This window comes from Heptranchias perlo, unplaced genomic scaffold (genome assembly GCF_035084215.1).
Source record: "Heptranchias perlo isolate sHepPer1 unplaced genomic scaffold, sHepPer1.hap1 HAP1_SCAFFOLD_117, whole genome shotgun sequence".
NCBI classification, from domain to species: domain Eukaryota; kingdom Metazoa; phylum Chordata; class Chondrichthyes; order Hexanchiformes; family Hexanchidae; genus Heptranchias; species Heptranchias perlo.
The window spans coordinates 1,004,171-1,026,859 of NW_027138396.1; positions in this window are offsets into that span (position 1 = coordinate 1,004,171).

Here is a 22,689-nt window from a genome sequence, read left to right on the forward strand (position 1 = left end):
TCGTAGATTAGATAGGGGAGAACCTGTGGATGTGGTGTACTTGGATTTTCAGAAGGCTTTTGATAAGGTCCCACACAAGAGGTTAGTGTGCAAAATTAAAGCACATGGGATTGGGGGGAATATACTGGCATGGATTGAGAATTGGTTGACAGACAGGAAACAGAGAGTAGGAATAAACGGGTCTTTTTCCGGATGGCAGGCAGTTACTAGTGGGGTACCACAGGGATCAGTGCTTGGACCCCAGCTATTCACAATATATATCAATGATTTGGATGAGGGAACTAAATGTAACATTTGCAAGTTTGCAGACGACACAAAGCTGGGGTGGAATGTGAGCTGTGAGGATGATGCAAAGCGGCTCCAATGTGATTTAGACAAGTTGGGTGAGTGGGCAAGAACATGGCAGATGCAGTATAACGTGGATAAATGTGAGGTTATCTACTTTGGTTGTAAAAACAGAAAGACAGATTATTATCTGAATGGTTGATAGATTGGGAAAAGGGGAGGTGCAACGAGACCTGGGTGTCCATGTGCACCAGTCGCTGAAAGCGAGCATTCAGGTGCAGCAAGCAGTTAGGAAGGTGAATGGTATGTTGGCCTTCATTGCAAGAGGATTTGAGTTCAGGAACAGGGATGTCTTACTGCAGTTGTACAGGGCCTTGGTGAGACCACATCTGGAGTATTGTGTGCCGTTTTGGTCTCCTTATCTGAGGAAGGAAGTCCTTGCCATGGAGGGAGTGCAACGAAGGTTTACCAGATTGATTCCTGGGATGGCAAGACTGACAAATGAGGAGAGATTGGGTTGACTAGGCCTATATTCACGAGAGTTTAGAAGAATGAGAGCTGATCTCATTGAAACATATAAAATTCTAACAGGACGAGACAGACTAGATGCAGGGAAGATGTTCCCGATGGCTGGTGAGTCCATAACCAGGGGTCACAGTCTCAGGATAAGGGGTATGCCATTTAGAACCGAGATGAGGAGAAATTTCTTCACTCAGAGGGTGTTGAACCTGTGGAATTCTCTACCACAGAAGGCAGTGGAGGCCAAGTCATTCAATATATTCAAGAAGAAGATAGATATATTTCTTAATGCTAAAGGCATCAAGGGGTATGGGGAAAAAGCGGGAACAGGGTACTGAATTAGACAATCAGCCATGATCATTTTGAATGGCGGAGCAGGCCCAAAGGGCCGAATGGCCTATTCTTGCTCCTATTTTCTATGATTCTATGATTCTTGAACGGCTGCAGCCCGTGTGGTGAAGGTTCTCCCACAATGCTGTTAGGTAGGGAGTTCCAGGATTTTGACCCAGCGACGATGAAGGAACGCCGATATATTTCCAAGTCGGGATGGTGTGTGATTTTGAGGGGAACGTGCAGGTGGTGTTGTTCTGATGTGCCTGCTGCCCTTGTTCTTCTAGGTGGTAGAGGTCGTGGGTTTGGGAGGTGCTGTCGAAGAAGCCTTGGCGAGTTGCAGCAGTGCATCCTGTGGATGGTACACACTGCAGCCGCAGTGCACCGGTGGTGAAGGGAGTGAATGTTTAGGGTGGTGGATGGGGTGCCAATCAAGTGGGCTGCTTTGTCCTGGATGGTGTCGAGCTTCTTGAGTGTTGTTGGAGCTGCACTCATCCAGGCAAGTGCAGAATATTCCATCACACTCCTGACTTGTGCCTTGTAGATGGTGGAAAGGCTTTGGGGAGTCAGGAGGTGAGTCACTCGCTGCAGAATACCGAGCCTCTGACCTGCTCTTTTGGCCACAGTATTTATGTGGCTGATCCAGTTAAGTTTCTGGTCAATGGTGACCTCCAGGATGTTCATGGTGGGGTGTTCGGTGATGGTAATGCCGTTGAATATCTAGGGGAGGTGGTTAGACTCTCCATTATTGGAGATGGTTATTGCCTGGCACTTGTCTGGCGCGAATGTTACTTGCCACTTATCAGCCCAAGCCTGGATGTTGTCCAGGTCTTGCTGCATGCGGGCATGGACTGCTTCATTATCTGAGGGGTTGCGAATGGAACTGAACACTGTGCAATCATCAGCGAACATCCTAATTTCTGACCTTATGATGGGGGGAAGGTCATTGATGAAGCAGCTGAAGATGGTTGGGCCTAGGACACGGCCCTGAGGAACTCCTGCAGCAATGTCCTGGGGCTGAGATGCTTGGCCTCCAACATCCACTGCCATCTTTTTTTGTACTGGGTATGACTCCAGCCACTGGAGCATTTTCCCCCTGATTCCCATTGACTTCAATTTTACTAGGGCTTCTTGGTACCACACTCGGTCAAATGCTGCCTTGATGTCAAGGGCAGTCACTCTCACCTCACCTCTCGAATTCAGCTCTTTTGTCCAGGTTTGGACCAAGGCTGTAATGAGGTCTGGAGCCGAGTGGTCCTGTCGGAACCCAAACTGAACATCAGTGAGCAGGTTATTGGTGAGTAAGTGCCGCCTGATAGCACTGTCGACAACACCTTCCATCACTTTGCTGATGATTGAGAGTGGACTGATGGGGCGGTAATTGGCCGGAATGGATTTGTCCTGCTTTTTGTGGACAGGTCATACCTGGGCAATTTTCCATTGTCGGGTAGATGCCAGTGTTGTAGCTGTACTGGAACAGTTTGGCCAGAGGCGCGGCTAGTTCTTGAGCACAAGTCTTAAGCACTACTGCCGGCCTGGATGTTATCGGGGCCCAGAGCCTTCGTTGTATCCAGTGCACTCAGCCATTTCGGCCTCCTCCCGATATTGCCACCATCACAGAAGCCAGTCTTCAGCCAATTCGATTCACTCCACGTGATACTAAGAAATGGGGATGTTTCCCAGGGCCACTCCCTCCTGACTGTACATCACTGTGCTGCCACCTCTGGTGGGTCTATCCTGCCGGTGGGACAGGACATACCCAGGGATGGTGATGGAAGAGTCTGGGACGTTGGCTGAAAGATCTGATTCTGTGAGTATGGCTATGTCAGGCTGTTGTTTGACTAGTCTGTGGGACAACTCTCCCAATTTTGGCACAAGTCCCCAGGTGTTAGTGAGGAGGACCTTGCAGGGTCGACTGGGCTTGGTCTGCCTTTGTCGTGTCCGGTGCCTAGTGGTCTGATGCCGCGTGGTCCGTCCGGTTTTATTCTTCTTATGACTTTTTGTAGCGAGATTGTACAACTGAGTGGCTTGCTAGGTCATTTCAGAGGGCGATTAAGAATCAACCACATTGCTGTGGGTCTGGAGTCACATGTAGGCCAGACCGGGTAAGGACGGCAGGTTTCCTTCCCTAAAGGGCATTCGTAAACCAGATGGGTTTTTACGACAATCCGATAGTTTCATGGTCACCATTACTGATACTTGTTTTTTTTTTATTTCAGATTTTATTTAATTAATTGAATTTAAATTTCCTAACTGCCATGGTGGTAATCTCGGGATTACCACCCGAACCACGTGCTAATTGGCATAGAGATAGACAGATCAGGAAGGTGAATGCATGGCTGAAAGACTGGTGTGGGAAGGAGGGGTTCCATTTCATGGGACGTTGACACCAGTACTGGGACAGGAAGGAGCTGTACCATTGGGACGGGCTCCACCTAAACCAGAATGGGTCCAAAGTCCTTGTGGAAAGGATAAAAAGAGGTATAGATAAGACTTTGAACTAGTAAGACGAGGAAAGGGATCTGGTAGAAATAACAGTAGCCTGAAGGTAATTGAAATAGGAGATGAGAGTAAAGGTCAGACCTAGGAAAGGAATAAGGGTAACATAAACAGTCAGAAAACAGATAAAGTTATAGAACATGAGTATAAAATAATTTTAAAAAAGTGAGAGGAGCAATTCATACAAAATAAATTAAGTTGCCTGTACAGCAATGTACACAGCATACAAAACAAAATGGGGGAACTCGAAGCAATAATTCGTAGCGGGGAACCAGATGTGGAAGGATTAACTGAAACATGGCTGCATAAAGAACAGGATTGGCAGTTAAATATTGCAAGATATAGCGTAGGTAGAAAGGATAGGGAGGGAAGAGGTGGGGTGGGGTAGAGACTCGGAAAGAAGTAAAAAAAAATTAGGAAGGCAAAGAGGAATTACAAAATGAAATTATCAAAGAATATAACAAGAAATAGTAAAGTATTCTATAGACACATAAATAACAAAAGGAAAATTAAGGTATGGATAGGGCCACTAGGGGATTGGACAAGATAAACTCACAGGTAGTGATACTGAAATGGCAGAAACATTGAATAGTTACTTTTCCTCAGTTGTTATCAGGGAGACTAACAAAATGGACATGACATTAGAACAAGAGATTAAAAAGACATTTAAGATAGAGAGGAGGGCAATAATTGATAAACTTAGAGAGGATAAAACCACAGGTCAGGGTGGATTGTATCTGTGCATACTCAAAAGAAGTTAGGGAAGAGATAGCAGAGGCACTTGTATATATATTTAGAAATTCAATAGAAAAGGGAATAGTGCCAGAGGACTGGCGGACAGCTAATGTTATTCCTACATTCAAAAGGGAGATGGAACAAATCCCTGGAACTATTGACCAGGTAGCTTAACATTGGTGGTAGGAAAGATATTGGAATCTTTACTCAAAGATGTATTAGAAAAATATCTAGCAACCGAAAATATAATAAAGATTTCAAAAGGGAAAGTGATGCTTGACCAACCTTAGTGAATTCTTTGAAGAAGTAACAGAAAGGGTAGACAAGAGTAATGCAGTAGATGTAATATAATTGGACTTTCAAAAGGCCTTCGATAAGTACCACATAGTAGACTCGTGAGTAAGGTCAGAACATGTGGAATCAGGGGATAGGTTGCAGAATGGATAGCAAACTTACTACAAAACAGAAAACAGAGTAGGGGTTAAAGATAGTTACTCAGACTGGCGGAAAGTGGGAAGTGGTGTTCCACAAGGATCGGTGCTGGGACCACTATTGTTCACCATTTACAGTGATGATTTGGACTCGGGAATTGGAAGTATAATTTCAAAATTTTCGGATGATACCAAATTGGGGGGGGTGGGGTGGGTGTAGTTAATACGACGGAAGAATATGACTAAATACAAGAAGACATTAACAAATTTCCAGAATGGGCATGCAAATGGTAAATAAATTTCAATATCGATAAGGGTAAGGTGGTGCATTTTGGTAGGAGGAATAAGGAAGCCACATACTCCTTGGAAAATAAGAGTCAAAATGGGATAGAGGCACAAAGGGATCTAGGGGTACAGATACGCAGACTATTAAAAGTAGCAACGCAGGTTAACAAAGCCATAAAAAGCAAAAACAAAGTACTGGGGTTCATTTCTAGCGGAATAGAACTCAAAAGCTGAGAGGTTATGTTAAACTTATATAGAATCTTGGTAAGACCACACTTAGAGTACTGTGCACAGTTCTGGTCTCCATATTACAAAAAGGATATACAAGCACTGGAGAAAATCCAAAAAGATTTTCAAGGATGATACCAGAACTGAGAGGGTACAACTATCAGGAAAGACTGAACCGGCTGGGGCTCTTTTCCTTCCTATTGTGCCTGTGCCTGCTCTTAGAAAGAGCTATCCAATTAGTCCCGTTCCCTTGCTGTTTCCCCACAGCCCTGCAAATTTTTTCCCTTCAAGTATATATCCAATTCTCTTTTGAAAGTTACTATTGAATCTGTTACCATCACCCTTTCAGTCAGTGCATAATATCTCACTGCGTAAAAAAATGTTTCCTCATGTCACTTCTGGCTCTTTTGCCGATCACATTAAATCTGTGTCCTCTGGTTACCGACCCTTCTGCCACTGGAAACAGTTTCTCCTTATCCACTCTGTCAAAACCGTTCATGATTTTGAACACTTCTATCAAATCTCCTCTTAACCTTCTCTGTTCTAAGGAGAACAATCCCAGCTTCTCCAGTCTCTTCACATAACTGGAGTCCCTCATCCCTGGTACCACTCTAGTAAATCTCTTCTGCACCCTCTCTAAGGCCTTGACATCCTTCCTAAAGTGTGATGCCCACAATACTCCAGCTGAGGCCTAACCCATGTTTTATAAAGGTTTAGCATAACTTCCTTGCTTTCGTACTCTATGCCGTCTACAACTGATTTGTGATTTCTTCTCACAACATTTTTCTGGTGCTGGACTGCTTTTGTCTGCTTTCAAACAGTTTTACTGGAGTCATGGGTGGCCTGGTAGGTCAGCCTTTGGGTCTGGAGGACGAGGGGGAGCAGCCAAGAACTGAGGGAGCAGGAGCAGCAGGGACAAGAGGGAGGAGGAGGGCACTGCACAGGAGACTATACCCACGGCAGGTATTCAGAGAGCACTTCCACTGCAGGAACTTCATTGAGGAGCAATGTGTCAGGCACCTGTACTTCACCAAGGAGGCTATCACCGAGCTGTGGCACCTGCTTCAGCTGCGACTGAAGCCTCGAACTGGATCATGGACAGCACTGCTTGTGGCTGTCAAGGTCACGGTAGCCCTTAACTTTTGTGCACGGGGTCATTCCAGGCTGTGGCAGGCGACATCAGCGACATCTCCCAGTTTGCTGTTTACTGTTGTATCAGGGAGGTGACTCTACACCAGGAGAAACACCTACATTACTTTCCCAATGGACAGAGTGAATCAGGATGAGAGATTGCTGGGCTTTGCCTGTATTGCAAGGTCCAAAATGCTATAGACTGCACCAATGCTGCCTTGTGTGCTCCCCATCACCATTCTTGCATCTTTATCAATAGAAAGGGATTCCACTCTCTCAATGTCCAACTTGTTTGTAACCACAGATAGTGCATCTTGCCAGTCAGTATCCAGTTTTCTGGCAGCAATCATGATTCATTCATCCTGCGTCAGTCCACAATGCCATCTTTATTCAAACTAGGCCGTCAGGTCAAAGGCTGGCTATTAGGCGACAAGGGGTATCCCCTTCAGAGTGACTCATGATTCCTGTCATTTATATAGTGCCTTCACAACCTGAGATTGTTCCAGAGTGCTTTACAGCCAATGAAGTACTTTTGAAATGTCGTCACTGTTGTAATGTAGGAAACGCGGCAGCTAATTTGCTCACAGCAAGGACCCACAAACAGTAATGTGATAATGACCAGAAAACCTGTTTTAGTGATGTTGGTTGAGGGATAATTATTGGCCAGGACACCGGGGAGAACTCCCCTGCTCTTCTGTGAAATAATGCCATGGGATCTTTTACGTCCACCTGAGAAGGCAGACGACCTGTTTTAAAGTCTCATCTGAAAGACGGCATCTCTGACCATGCAGCACTCCCTCAGTACTGCAGTGGATGCCTACAGCCTAGATTTTGTGCTTAAGTCTTTGGAGTGGGATTTGAATCCATAACCTTCAGAACTCTGAGGCAAAAGTGCTACCACTGAGCCACAGCTCACACAGCTGTAGAGCTGGTGTACAATGAGACCCATGTCACTACCAGAAACATCATTGAGCAGAAGGGGTGCTCAAGCAATGCTCCTGCTGCCTGGATTGGTAGAGAGGAGCTTTACAGTAACTCCTGAATAGGTATCTGGCCTGGGACCTCGAAGTCAGCATCTGAGTCCTCTGCAGCAGAGCAAGTATGTGATCTTGATCTTGCCCTCTGGTGAGCTGGCACCTGTGGCGTCCTATCCTCCTGCCTTATTTCCTGCACACTTATACTCAGTGATTCACCACTCCTCTAGCCTAGCCTCTAAAGTACGTGTGATGCCAATCTGAGCTGATATATGCTGGGGTCAGATTGAGTGATGATGCATCTTCAGGAATGCTGGTTTCTTCTTCCTGAAGTGGCACAAGAGTTCCACATTTACAGCAGCTGAAATGAAAGAGAGGGACAAGGGTTATCTTTTAGCGTGAAGGGAGAGCAGAGAGAGATGAATGGCTGGTGAAAGCAGCTGCAGTTGTCATGCAGCGTGTGTCAAGTGAGAGAGAAGTAAGAAGGGAAAAGAAGGATAAGGGTGTGATGAAATCCTCTGTCACGTCTCCTCCAGCCTTGCCACTCACCACGGCCATGACTGTTCCCCTGCCCATGATACCCAGCATGTTTTCTTCCACTGGGGAGAGGGTGTGATGACAGGCTCGGCCTCCTTCGTTCACAGCCTCCTACTGCACGTTGTGCATGACCTTCTTCTGCAAGTTAGTGACATCCTTGTGAGGTGTTTAGAGAAAGTGCCTGTCGTGGTAGAATAGTTTGTATGTTGTGTGTAAGATGTGAGGTGTAGAGAAGTGAACATTGCAATAGTGGTAAGTTTGTGAATATAACGAGAAGGAGGTGGAATGAAGTGTGATGCAATGATTGTAGGAGTGTGACGGGAAGCGGAGGAGGGCAGTATCGTGAGTCATGAGGCTGCAGGTGATGGAGGTGTGAGCACAGAGTAAGAGAGCTGAGAGTTAAGATTCTCAGCCCATTGAAGGGTTTGGAGGAGATGAAGATGTTGTGATTCAGCCATTGTATTATGAGAGGACTTGAGGTTGTGATCTGGAAGAAGGTGATCAATGTAGAATAGATTCATCGGCAAAGGAGTGAGAAGGTCTGGATGATGAGTGGAGCAGATCACTGATGTGAAGGAAGAGTGGAAGAGAGGACTGAGCTCTGGGGATCTCCTGAGTTGAAAGAAAATGAATCAGAGGATGAGACATCAACAACAGCATAGCTCACAAGATCATAAAGTAATTACGGATAAGGAAGACCATTCGGCCCATCTTAATTCGCTCATCTTAATTCGTTCAATATTCCACTAGCTTTGTTGATTGCTGCCCTGCATTTGTTGGACCACTGAGCATCAAGTCTACTAAAGTTCCAGATTGAGTGATTTGAGAGGAAATCAAATAACAATGAACGTAAGTTTTGAGAAAGAGCATATACAGTAACAGCTTATCTGGAAGTGAACTGCAATACTTCCAGAAGTGAATTGCAATACAACCCAAATCAAGTATTTTGCCACTGGCACACATCACTGAAATGAAACGGTGAAGATTAACCCTTTTGAGTACTGAATGTCTTTTGGAACTTGCACGTTTGTTACCTGCCAAAAATGATTTTTTTTTTGTCAAAGGCTTTGGAGTAATCAAAAAAGATATCTCCAGCTGGCCATGCCCATAACATACTGGTATTAGCTCAACAAACTGATCAAGACCTTCGATCCAGACCTTCAAAGCATCCTACGCACTCTCATCCCACGTATTCCCCGCGTGGGAGACTTCTACTGCCTCCCAAAGATACACAAAGCCAACACACCCGGACGTCCTATCGTATCAGGCAACGGAACCCTGTGTGAGAACCTCTCTGGATACATCGAGGGCATCCTGAAACCCATCGTACAGGGAACTCCCAGCTTCTGTCGCGACACTACAGACTTCCTACAAAAACTCAGTACCCACGGACCAGTTGAACCAGGAACACTTCTCACCACGATGGACGTTTCGGCACTCTACACCAGTATCCCCCACGATGACGGCATCGCTGCGACAGCATCAATACTCAACACCAACAACAGCCAATCTCCAGACGCCATCCTACAACTCATCCGCTTCATCCTGGATCACAATGTCTTCACCTTCGATAACCAGTTCTTTACCCAAACACACGGAACAGCCATGGGGACCAAATTCGCACCCCAATACGCCAACATTTTCATGCACAAGTTCGAGCAGGACTTCTTCACTGCACAGGACCTCCAACCAACACTATACACCAGATACATCGACGACATTTTCTTTCTATTGACCCACGGCGAGGAATCACGAAAGAGACTACACGATAACATCAACAAGTTCCATCCCACCATCAAGCTCACCATGGACTACTCCTCAGAATCAGTTTCTTTCTTGGACACACGAATCTCCATCAAAGACGGGCACCTCAGCACCTCACTCTACCGCAAGCCCACAGACAACCTCACGATGCTCCACTTTTCCAGCTTCCACCCTAACCACGTCAAAGAGGCCATCCCCTATAGACAGGCCCTGCGAATACACAGGGTCTGCTCAGACGAGGAGGAACGCGATGGACACCTACAGACGCTGAAAGACGCCCTCGTAAGAATGGGATATGATGCTCGACTCATCGATCGACAGTTCCGACGGGCTACAGCGAAAAATCGCGTAGACCTCCTCAGGAGACCAACACGGGACACAACCAACAGAGTACCCTTTGTCGTCCAGTACTTTCCCGGAGCGGAGAAACTACGCCATGTTCTCCACAGCCTTCAACATGTCATCAATGACGACGAACACCTCGCTATGGCCATCCCCACACCTCCACTACTCGCCTTTAAACAGCCACCCAACCTCAAACAGACCATCGTTCGCAGCAAATTACCCAGCTTTCAGGAGAACAGCGTCCACGACACCACACAACCCTGCCACGGCAACCTCTGCAAGACATGCCAGATCATCGACACAGATACCACCATCACACGAGAGGACACCACCCACCAGGTACATGGTTCATACTCCTGTGACTCGGCCAACGTTGTCTACCTCATACGTTGCAGGAAAGGATGCCCCAGAGCATGATACATTGGCGAGACCATGCAGACACTGCGACAATGGATGAACAGACACCGCGCAATAATCGCCAAACAGGAGGGTTCCCTCCCAGTCGGGGAACACTTCAGCAGTCAGGGACATTCAGCCACCGACCTTCGGGTAAGCATACTCCAAGGCGGCCTTCGAGACACACGACAACGCAAAATCGTCGAGCAGAAATTGATAGCTTAGTTCCGCACCCATGAGGACGGCCTCAACCGGGATCTTGGGTTCATGTCACGCTACACGTTACCCCACCAGCGAACAAATGTTATCTGTTTTTAATACAACGGGTCATTTGCTGTCTTTTCGATGTTTCTGCCTCTCTTTTTTTTTTGGTGGTTTGTATATTCGGGGGATCTGTAGGTAACACCTGTCTGTCTGCACACTGATTGCCTTGGCAACGGGCAGTTGAAAACACTGTCTGTAATCACCAAGTATTGTTCTGTGATTTATAAATGCGAAGGGTTCGAGGATTTCATTTCCACATTCACCTGAGGAAGGAGGAAGCCTCCGAAAGCTTGTGAATTTCAAATAAAATTGCTGGACTATAACTTGGTGTTGTAAAATTGTTTACAATTGTCAACCCCAGTCCATCACCGGCATCTCCACATACTGGTATTAGGCCAGGATTCTCAAGATGATAGTTTGAAATAAGCAGCTTCCATAACTCTGGAAAGGCAATAGGATGGAACTGGAAGGGTAAGAGGTGGCAAAGGGCAGAAATAAGTTCTGAGGCACACATCTTGAGAATGATGGGAGGGACCAAAACCAGGACCAGAATTCAACAGACATGGCCCAGGGTGAAACTGACCTCTTTAACTTTTGAGTGGCATGAGAGCAAAGTGCTATTCTATCTTCACCAGTGTTTACAGATATACTCCTCTGGAGTCACAAGGGAACGATGAAGAGCAGGAATCCTGGCTGACTTATCCCTCCATGATCCAAGAGTGGCTGAAGCCAAATTGTAGTACCCCCATTGCCACCCACAGAGCAGGGATCAGCCCAGGGACCTTCCTGGTATGTATGCTCAGCTACAAACTGGGTAAACTTATTGAGGCATCCTCTTCATAATCAGTTATCAACCATTTCTTTTTTTTAAATGGTAAATGACATAGCATCAAGTGCTTTTGATGCAAGTCGATTCCACATTTTTTTTCTTTGCAGAGAAAAATTGTTGCTTTCATATCTTGAGGCTTGTTAGCTTTCCACTGATGACCTTTAGTTCAATATGAATAATGGTGCCAGCTATCCTATTGTTAATCAGCTCCAGAATAAGTGCAACCTGATTAAAAAGGTGCTTGCACATATCCAATTTATATATTAATAAATTGAACTGTTATCAGTCAGTTTTGTAAACATTTGTAGTTATTGCCTATTTATCTTCTCAATTATATTATATCTCCTATGTTGTATTCATATTACACAACTGTACATATTCACCGGTTTCAAGAGTGCAAACAGCATTATAAGTCATATAACAATGGTTGGTATTTGCACAAATTATGAGCCACTCCCAATCCGGATCCAGCAGCAGGAACACTACAGTATGCAAAGAGATTTCAAAGATATTACAATTATTCTCTTTTTATGCTTGTGGTGGGCGGGGTGGGGGGTGGGGGGGAAGTGGAGAAAGATTCAGACTGAAATGTTTAATTGCTATGTGTAAAATGGTATCTGTGGAATGCCTGCTCAGCTGCTTTCAATGCTGCTGGGAATGATGCCATAGAGAATTTAGCCCAATCAAAAATGGATAGGGCAATAATTTGAGTCCAGGCCATTTCCCCTTCTATTTATTCAAACAGGCAGACCCTGACAACCCTTTATGTGCATGTGAACACTATCAAATGAGCTGACTTAAATTTATTTCCACCATTTTTTAAGGTACTCTCCCCATCAGGGGCACAGACAACGAATTTAGAATTGTACATAATCCTTTCAAATACTGCCACCGCATTGCTTGCACCCACTGGCGCACATATTTCCACTGGGTCTGGGAGACTGCTCCACCAGAAAATATGGGGTATGAATTTCCTACAAGCTGCTCCCGCCCTGCCACCTTAACTTCACTGGGAGTGCAGCGGAAATCCCAGTTACGCGCTATAAATGGCGAAATTACAGGGTGGGGACTGAGAACAGTTCAGGGGAAATTGGTGGTCTCAGCATTTTTAATTGAAAGATGTTACATTTTTGATAGCTTCAGAACATTTTATTGCTTCAGAGCTGATGGATTTTCAGCTAAACAGAAACAGGACCAGACCAGATCCATAGTCAAAATTTCAGAACCCATCCAACATCAGTACTTCAGAACCCATCCAACATCAATACTTCAGAACCCATCCAACATCAGTACTTCAGAACCCTTCCAACATCAATACTTCAGAACCCATCCAACATCAATACTTCAGAACCCATCCAACATCAATACTTCAGAACCCATCCAACATCAATACTTCAGAACCCATCCAACATCAATCCTTCAGAACCCATCCAACATCAATACTTCAGAACCCATCCAACATCCATACTTCAGAACCCATCCAACATCAACACTTCAGAACCCATCCAACATCAGTACTTCAGAACCCATCCAACATCAATACTTCAGAACCCATCCAACATCAATACTTCAGAACCCATCCAACATCAATACTTCAGAACCCATCCAACATCAATACTTCAGAACCCATCCAACATCAATACTTCAGAACCCATCCAACATCAATACTTCAGAACCCATCCAACATCAATACTTCAGAACCCATCCAACATCCATACTTCAGAACCCATCCAACATCAATACTTCAGAACCCTTCCAACATCAATACTTCAGAACCCATCCAACATCAACACTTCAGAACCCATCCAACATCCATACTTCAGAACCCATCCAACATCAATACTTCAGAACCCATCCAACATCAGGACTTCAGAACCCATCCAACATCAGTACTTCAGAACCCATCCAACATCAATACTTCAGAACCCTTCCAACATCAATACTTCAGAACCCATCCAACATCAACACTTCAGAACCCATCCAACATCCATACTTCAGAACCCATCCAACATCAATACTTCAGAACCCATCCAACATCAGGACTTCAGAACCCATCCAACATCAGTACTTCAGAACCCATCCAACATCAATACTTCAGAACCCTTCCAACATCAATACTTCAGAACCCATCCAACATCAACACTTCAGAACCCATCCAACATCCATACTTCAGAACCCATCCAACATCAACACTTCAGAACCCATCCAACATTCATACTTCAGAACCCATCCAACATCGGTACTTCAGAACCCATCCAACATCAATACTTCAGAACCCATCCAACATCAATACTTCAGAACCCATCCAACATCAATACTTCAGAACCCATCCAACATCAATACTTCAGAACCCATCCAACATCAATACTTCAGAACCCTTCCAACATCAATACTTCAGAACCCATCCAACATCAGGACTTCAGAACCCATCCAACATCAATACTTCAGAACCCATCCAACATCAATACTTCAGAACCCATCCAACATCAACACTTCAGAACCCATCCAACATCAATACTTCAGAACCCATCCAACATCAATACTTCAGAACCCATCCAACATCAATACTTCAGAACCCATCCAACATCAGGACTTCAGAACCCATCCAACATCAATACTTCAGAACCCATCCAACATCAGTACTTCAGAACCCATCCAACATCCATACTTCAGAACCCATCCAACATCAATACTTCAGAACCCATCCAACATCAATACTTCACAACCCATCCAACATCCATACTTCAGAACCCATCCAACATCAGTACTTCAGAACCCATCCAACATCAATACTTCAGAACCCATCCAACATCAATACTTCAGAACCCATCCAACATCCATACTTCAGAACCCATCCAACATCAGTACTTCAGAACCCATCCAACATCAATACTTCAGAACCCATCCAACATCAGTACTTCAGAACCCATCCAACATCAATACTTCAGAACCCATCCAACATCAATACTTCAGAACACATCCAACATCAATACTTCAGAACCCATCCAACATCAATACTTCAGAACCCATCCAACATCAATACTTCAGAACCCATCCAACATCAATACTTCAGAACCCATCCAACATCAATACTTCAGAACCCATCCAACATCAATACTTCAGAACCCATCCAACATCAGGACTTCAGAACCCATCCAACATCAATACTTCAGAACCCATCCAACATCAATACTTCAGAACCCATCCAACATCAGTACTTCAGAACCCATCCAACATCAGGACTTCAGAACCCATCCAACATCAATACTTCAGAACCCATCCAACATCCATACTTCAGAACCCATCCAACATCAATACTTCAGAACCCATCCAACATCAATACTTCAGAACCCTTCCAACATCAATACTTCAGAACCCATCCAACATCAATACTTCAGAACCCATCCAACATCAGTACTTCAGAACCCATCCAACATCAGGACTTCAGAACCCATCCAACATCAATACTTCAGAACCCATCCAACATCAATACTTCAGAACACATCCAACATCAATACTTCAGAACCCATCCAACATCAATACTTCAGAACCCATCCAACATCAATACTTCAGAACCCTTCCAACATCAGTACTTCAGAACCCATCCAACATCAGTACTTCAGAACCCTTCCAACATCAATACTTCAGAACCCATCCAACATCAGTACTTCAGAACCCATCCAACATCAATACTTCAGAACCCTTCCAACATCAATACTTCAGAACCCATCCAACATCAGTACTTCAGAACCCTTCCAACATCAATACTTCAGAACCCATCCAACATCAGTACTTCAGAACCCTTCCAACATCAATACTTCAGAACCCATCCAACATCAGTACTTCAGAACCCATCCAACATCAATACTTCAGAACCCATCCAACATCAATACTTCAGAACCCATCCAACATCCATACTTCAGAACCCATCCAACATCAGTACTTCAGAACCCATCCAACATCAATACTTCAGAACCCATCCAACATCAATACTTCAGAACCCATCCAACATCAATACTTCAGAACCCATCCAACATCAATACTTCAGAACCCATCCAACATCAATACTTCAGAACCCATCCAACATCCATACTTCAGAACCCATCCAACATCCATACTTCAGAACCCATCCAACATCAGTACTTCAGAACCCATCCAACATCAATACTTCAGAACCCATCCAACATCAATACTTCAGAACCCATCCAACATCAGGACTTCAGAACCCATCCAACATCAATACTTCAGAACCCATCCAACATCAGGACTTCAGAACCCATCCAACATCAGGACTTCAGAACCCATCCAACATCAATACTTCAGAACCCTTCCAACATCAATACTTCAGAACCCATCCAACATCAATACTTCAGAACCCATCCAACATCCATACTTCAGAACCCATCCAACATCAATACTTCAGAACCCATCCAACATCAACACTTCAGAACCCTTCCAACATCAATACTTCAGAACCCATCCAACATCCATACTTCAGAACCCATCCAACATCAATACTTCAGAACCCATCCAACATCAATACTTCAGAACCCATCCAACATCAATACTTCAGAACCCATCCAACATCAATACTTCAGAACCCATCCAACATCAATACTTCAGAACCCATCCAACATCAATACTTCAGAACCCATCCAACATCAATACTTCAGAACCCATCCAACATCAATACTTCAGAACCCATCCAACATCAGTGCTTCAGAACCCATCCAACATCAATACTTCAGAACCCATCCAACATCAATACTTCAGAACCCTTCCAACATCAGGACTTCAGAACCCATCCAACATCAACACTTCAGAACACATCCAACATCAGTACTTCAGAACCCATCCAACATCAATACTTCAGAACACATCCAACATCCATACTTCAGAACCCATCCAACATCAATACTTCAGAACCCATCCAACATCCATACTTCAGAACCCATCCAAAATCAATACTTCAGAACCCATCCAACATCAATACTTCAGAACCCATCCAACATCCATACTTCAGAACCCATCCAACATCAATACTTCAGAACCCTTCCAACATCAATACTTCAGAACCCATCCAACATCAGTACTTCAGAACCCATCCAACATCAATACTTCAGAACCCATCCAACATCAATACTTCAGAACCCATCCAACATCAATACTTCAGAACCCATCCAACATCCATACTTCAGAACCCATCCAACATCAGGACTTCAGAACCCTTCCAACATCAATACTTCAGAACCCTTCCAACATCCATACTTCAGAACCCATCCAACATCAACACTTCAGAACCCATCCAACATCAATACTTCAGACCCCATCCAACATCCATACTTCAGAACCCATCCAACATCAGTGCTTCAGAACCCATCCAACATCCATACTTCAGAACCCTTCCAACATCAATACTTCAGAACCCATCCAACATCAGTACTTCAGAACCCATCCAACATCCATACTTCAGAACCCATCCAACATCAATACTTCAGAACCCATCCAACATCAGTACTTCAGAACCCATCCAACATCCATACTTCAGAACCCATCCAACATCAATACTTCAGAACCCATCCAACATCAATAATTCAGAACCCATCCAACATCAGTACTTCAGAACCCATCCAACATCAGTACTTCAGAACCCATCCAACATCAATACTTCAGAACCCTTCCAACATCAATACTTCAGAACCCATCCAACATCAGTACTTCAGAACCCATCCAACATCAATACTTCAGAACCCATCCAACATCAATACTTCAGAACCCATCCAACATCAATACTTCAGACCCCATCCAACATCAATACTTCAGAACCCTTCCAACATCAACACTTCAGAACCCATCCAACATCAATACTTCAGAACCCATCCAACATCCATACTTCAGAACCCATCCAACATCAATACTTCAGAACCCATCCAACATCAGGACTTCAGAACCCATCCAACATCAACACTTCAGAACCCATCCAACATCAATACTTCAGAACCCATCCAACATCAGTACTTCAGAACCCATCCAACATCAATACTTCAGAACCCATCCAACATCAGTACTTCAGAACCCATCCAACATCAGGACTTCAGAACTCATCCAACATCAATACTTCAGAACCCATCCAACATCAATACTTCAGAACCCATCCAACATCAATACTTCAGAACCCATCCAACATCAATACTTCAGAACCCATCCAACATCAATACTTCAGAACCCATCCAACATCAATACTTCAGAACCCATCCAACATCAGGACTTCAGAACCCATCCAACATCAACACTTCAGAACCCATCCAACATCGGTACTTCAGACCCCATCCAACATCAATACTTCAGAACCCATCCAACATCAATACTTCAGAACCCATCCAACATCAATACTTCAGAACCCATCCAACATCAATACTTCAGAACCCATCCAACATCAATACTTCAGACCCCATCCAACATCCATACTTCAGAACCCATCCAACATCCATACTTCAGAACCCATCCAACATCAATACTTCAGACCCCATCCAACATCAATACTTCAGAACCCATCCAACATCAGGACTTCAGAACCCATCCAACATCAACACTTCAGAACCCATCCAACATCAATACTTCAGAACCCATCCAACATCCATACTTCAGAACCCATCCAACATCAATACTTCAGAACCCATCCAACATCAATACTTCAGACCCCATCCAACATCAATACTTCAGAACCCATCCAACATCAATACTTCAGAACCCATCCAACATCAATACTTCAGAACCCATCCAACATCAATACTTCAGAACCAATCCAACATCAATACTTCAGAACCCATCCAACATCAGTACTTCAGAACCCATCCAACATCAATACTTCAGAACCCATCCAACATCAATACTTCAGAACCCATCCAACATCAATACTTCAGAACCCATCCAACATCAATACTTCAGAACCCATCCAACATCAATACTGCAGAACCGATCCAACATCAATACTTCAGAACCCATCCAACATCCATACTTCAGAACCCTTCCAACATCAATACTTCAGAACCCATCCAACATCAATACTTCAGAACCCATCCAACATCAATACTTCAGAACCCATCCAACATCAATACTTCAGAACCCATCCAACATCAGTACTTCAGAACCCATCCAACATCAGGACTTCAGAACCCATCCAACATCAACACTTCAGAACCCATCCAACATCAGGACTTCAGAACCCATCCAACATCAACACTTCAGAACCCATCCAACATCAATACTTCAGAACCCATCCAACATCAGGACTTCAGAACCCATCCAACATCAATACTTCAGAACCCATCCAACATCAATACTGCAGAACCCATCCAACATCAATACTTCAGAACCCATCCAACATCAGGACTTCAGAACCCATCCAACATCAATACTTCAGAACCGATCCAACATCAATACTTCAGAACCCATCCAACATCCATACTTCAGAACCCATCCAACATCAGTACTTCAGAACCCTTCCAACATCAATACTTCAGAACCGATCCAACATCAATACTTCAGAACCCATCCAACATCCATACTTCAGAACCCATCCAACATCAGTGCTTCAGAACCCATCCAACATCAATACTTCAGAACCCTTCCAACATCAGGACTTCAGAACCCATCCAACATCAATACTTCAGAACCCATCCAACATCCATACTTCAGAACCCATCCAAAATCAATACTTCAGAACCCATCCAACATCAATACTTCAGAACCCATCCAACATCCATACTTCAGAACCCATCCAACATCAATACTTCAGAACCCTTCCAACATCAATACTTCAGAACCCATCCAACATCAGTACTTCAGAACCCTTCCAACATCAATACTTCAGAACCCATCCAACATCAGTGCTTCAGAACCCATCCAACATCCATACTTCAGAACCCTTCCAACATCAATACTTCAGAACCCATCCAACATCAGTACTTCAGAACCCATCCAACATCCATACTTCAGAACCCATCCAACATCAATACTTCAGAACCCATCCAACATCAATACTTCAGAACCCATCCAACATCAGTACTTCAGAACCCATCCAACATCAATACTTCAGAACCCATCCAACATCAGTACTTCAGAACGCATCCAACATCAATACTTCAGAACCCATTCAACATCAATACTTCAGAACCCATCCAACATCAGTACTTCAGAACCCATCCAACATCAATACTTCAGAACCCATCCAACATCAATACTTCAGAACCCATCCAACATCAATACTTCAGAACCCATCCAACATCAATACTTCAGAACACATCCAACATCAATACTTCAGAACCCATCCAACATCAACACTTCAGAACCCATCCAACATCAATACTTCAGAACCCATCCAACATCAATACTTCAGAACCCATCCAACATCCATACTTCAGAACCCATCCAACATCCATACTTCAGAACCCATCCAACATCCATACTTCAGAACCCATCCAACATCAATACTTCAGAACCCATCCAACATCAATACTTCAGAACCCATCCAACATCAATACTTCAGAACCCATCCAACATCAACACTTCAGAACCCATCCAACATCAGGACTTCAGAACCCATCCAACATCAGGACTTCAGAACCCATCCAACATCAACACTTCAGAACCCTTCCAACATCAATACTTCAGAACCCATCCAACATCAATACTTCAGAACTCATCCAACATCCATACTTCAGAACCCATCCAACATCAGTACTTCAGAACCCATCCAACATCAATACTTCAGAACCCATCCAACATCAGTACTTCAGAACCCATCCAACATCCATACTTCAGAACCCTTCCAACATCAGTACTTCAGAACCCATCCAACATCAATAGTTCAGAACCCATCCAACATCAATACTTCAGAACTCATCCAACATCCATACTTCAGAACCCATCCAACATCAATACTTCAGAACTCATCCAACATCCATACTTCAGAACCCATCCAACATCAATACTTCAGAACCCATCCAACATCAATACTTCAGAACTCATCCAACATCCATACTTCAGAACCCATCCAACATCAATAATTCAGAACCCATCCAACATCAATACTTCAGAACCCATCCAACATCAGGACTTCAGAACCCATCCAACATCAACACTTCAGAACCCATCCAACATCAGGACTTCAGAACCCATCCAACATCAACACTTCAGAACCCATCCAACATCAGGACTTCAGAACCCATCCAACATCAATACTTCAGAACCCATCCAACATCAATACTTCAGAACCCATCCAACATCAATACTTCAGAACCCATCCAACATCAGGACTTCAGAACCCATCCAACATCAATACTTCAGAACCCATACAACATCAATACTTCAGAACCCATCCAACATCAATACTTCAGAACCCATCCAACATCAATACTTCAGAACCCATCCAACATCAATACTTCAGAACCCATCCAACATCAATACTTCAGAACCCATCCAACATCAATACTTCAGAACCCATCCAACATCAGTACTTCAGAACCCATCCAACATCAATACTTCAGAACCCTTCCAACATCAGTACTTCAGAAACCATCCAACATCAATAGTTCAGAACCCATCCAACATCAATACTTCAGAACCCATCCAACATCAATACTTCAGAACCAATCCAACATCAATACTTCAGAACCCATCCAACATCAGTACTTCAGAACCCATCCAACATCCATACTTCAGAACCCATCCAACATCAATACTTCAGAACCCATCCAACATCAATACTTCAGAACCCATCCAACATCAATACTTCAGAACCCATCTAACATCAATACTTCAGAACCCATCCAACATCAATACTTCAGAACCCATCCAACATCAATACTTCAGAACCCATCCAACATCAATACTTCAGAACCCATCCAACATCAATACTTCAGAACCCATCCAACATCCATACTTCAGAACCCATCCAACATCAATACTTCAGAACCCATCCAACATCAATACTTCAGAACCCATCCAACATCAGTACTTCAGAACCCATCCAACATCAATACTTCGGAACCCATCCAACATCAATACTTCAGAACCCATCCAACATCAATACTTCAGAACCCATCCAACATCAATACTTCAGAACCCATCCAACATCAATACTTCAGAACCCATCCAACATCCATACTTCAGAACCCATCCAACATCAACACTTCAGAACCCATCCAACATCAATACTTCAGAACCCATCCAACATCAGTACTTCAGAACCCATCCAACATCAATACTTCAGAACCCATCCAACATCAATACTTCAGAACCCATCCAACATCAGTACTTCAGAACCCATCCAACATCAATACTTCAGAACCCATCCAACATCAATACTTCAGAACCCATCCAACATCCATACTTCAGAACCCATCCAACATCAACACTTCAGAACCCATCCAACATCAATACTTCAGAACCCATCCAACATCAGTACTTCAGAACCCATCCAACATCAATACTTCAGAACCCATCCAACATCAATACTTCAGAACCCATCCAACATCAGTACTTCAGAACCCATCCAACATCAATACTTCAGAACCCATCCAACATCAATACTTCAGAACCCATCCAACATCCATACTTCAGAACCCATCCAACATCAATACTTCAGAACCCATCCAACATCAATACTTCAGAACCCATCCAACATCAGTACTTCAGAACCCATCCAACATCAATACTTCAGAACCCATCCAACATCAATACTTCAGAACCCATCCAACATCAATACTTCAGAACCCATCCAACATCAGTACTTCAGAACCCATCCAACATCATTACTTCAGAACCCATCCAACATCAATACTTCAGAACCCATCCAACATCAATACTTCAGAACCCATCCAACATCAATACTTCAGAACCCATCCAACATCAATACTTCAGAACCCATCCAACATCAATACTTCAGAACCCATCCAACATCAGTACTTCAGAACCCATCCAACATCAATACTTCAGAACCCATCCAACATCAGTACTTCAGAACCCATCCAACATCCATACTTCAGAACCCATCCAACATCAATACTTCAGAACCCATCCAACATCAATACTTCAGAACCCATCCAACATCAATACTTCAGAACACATCCAACAT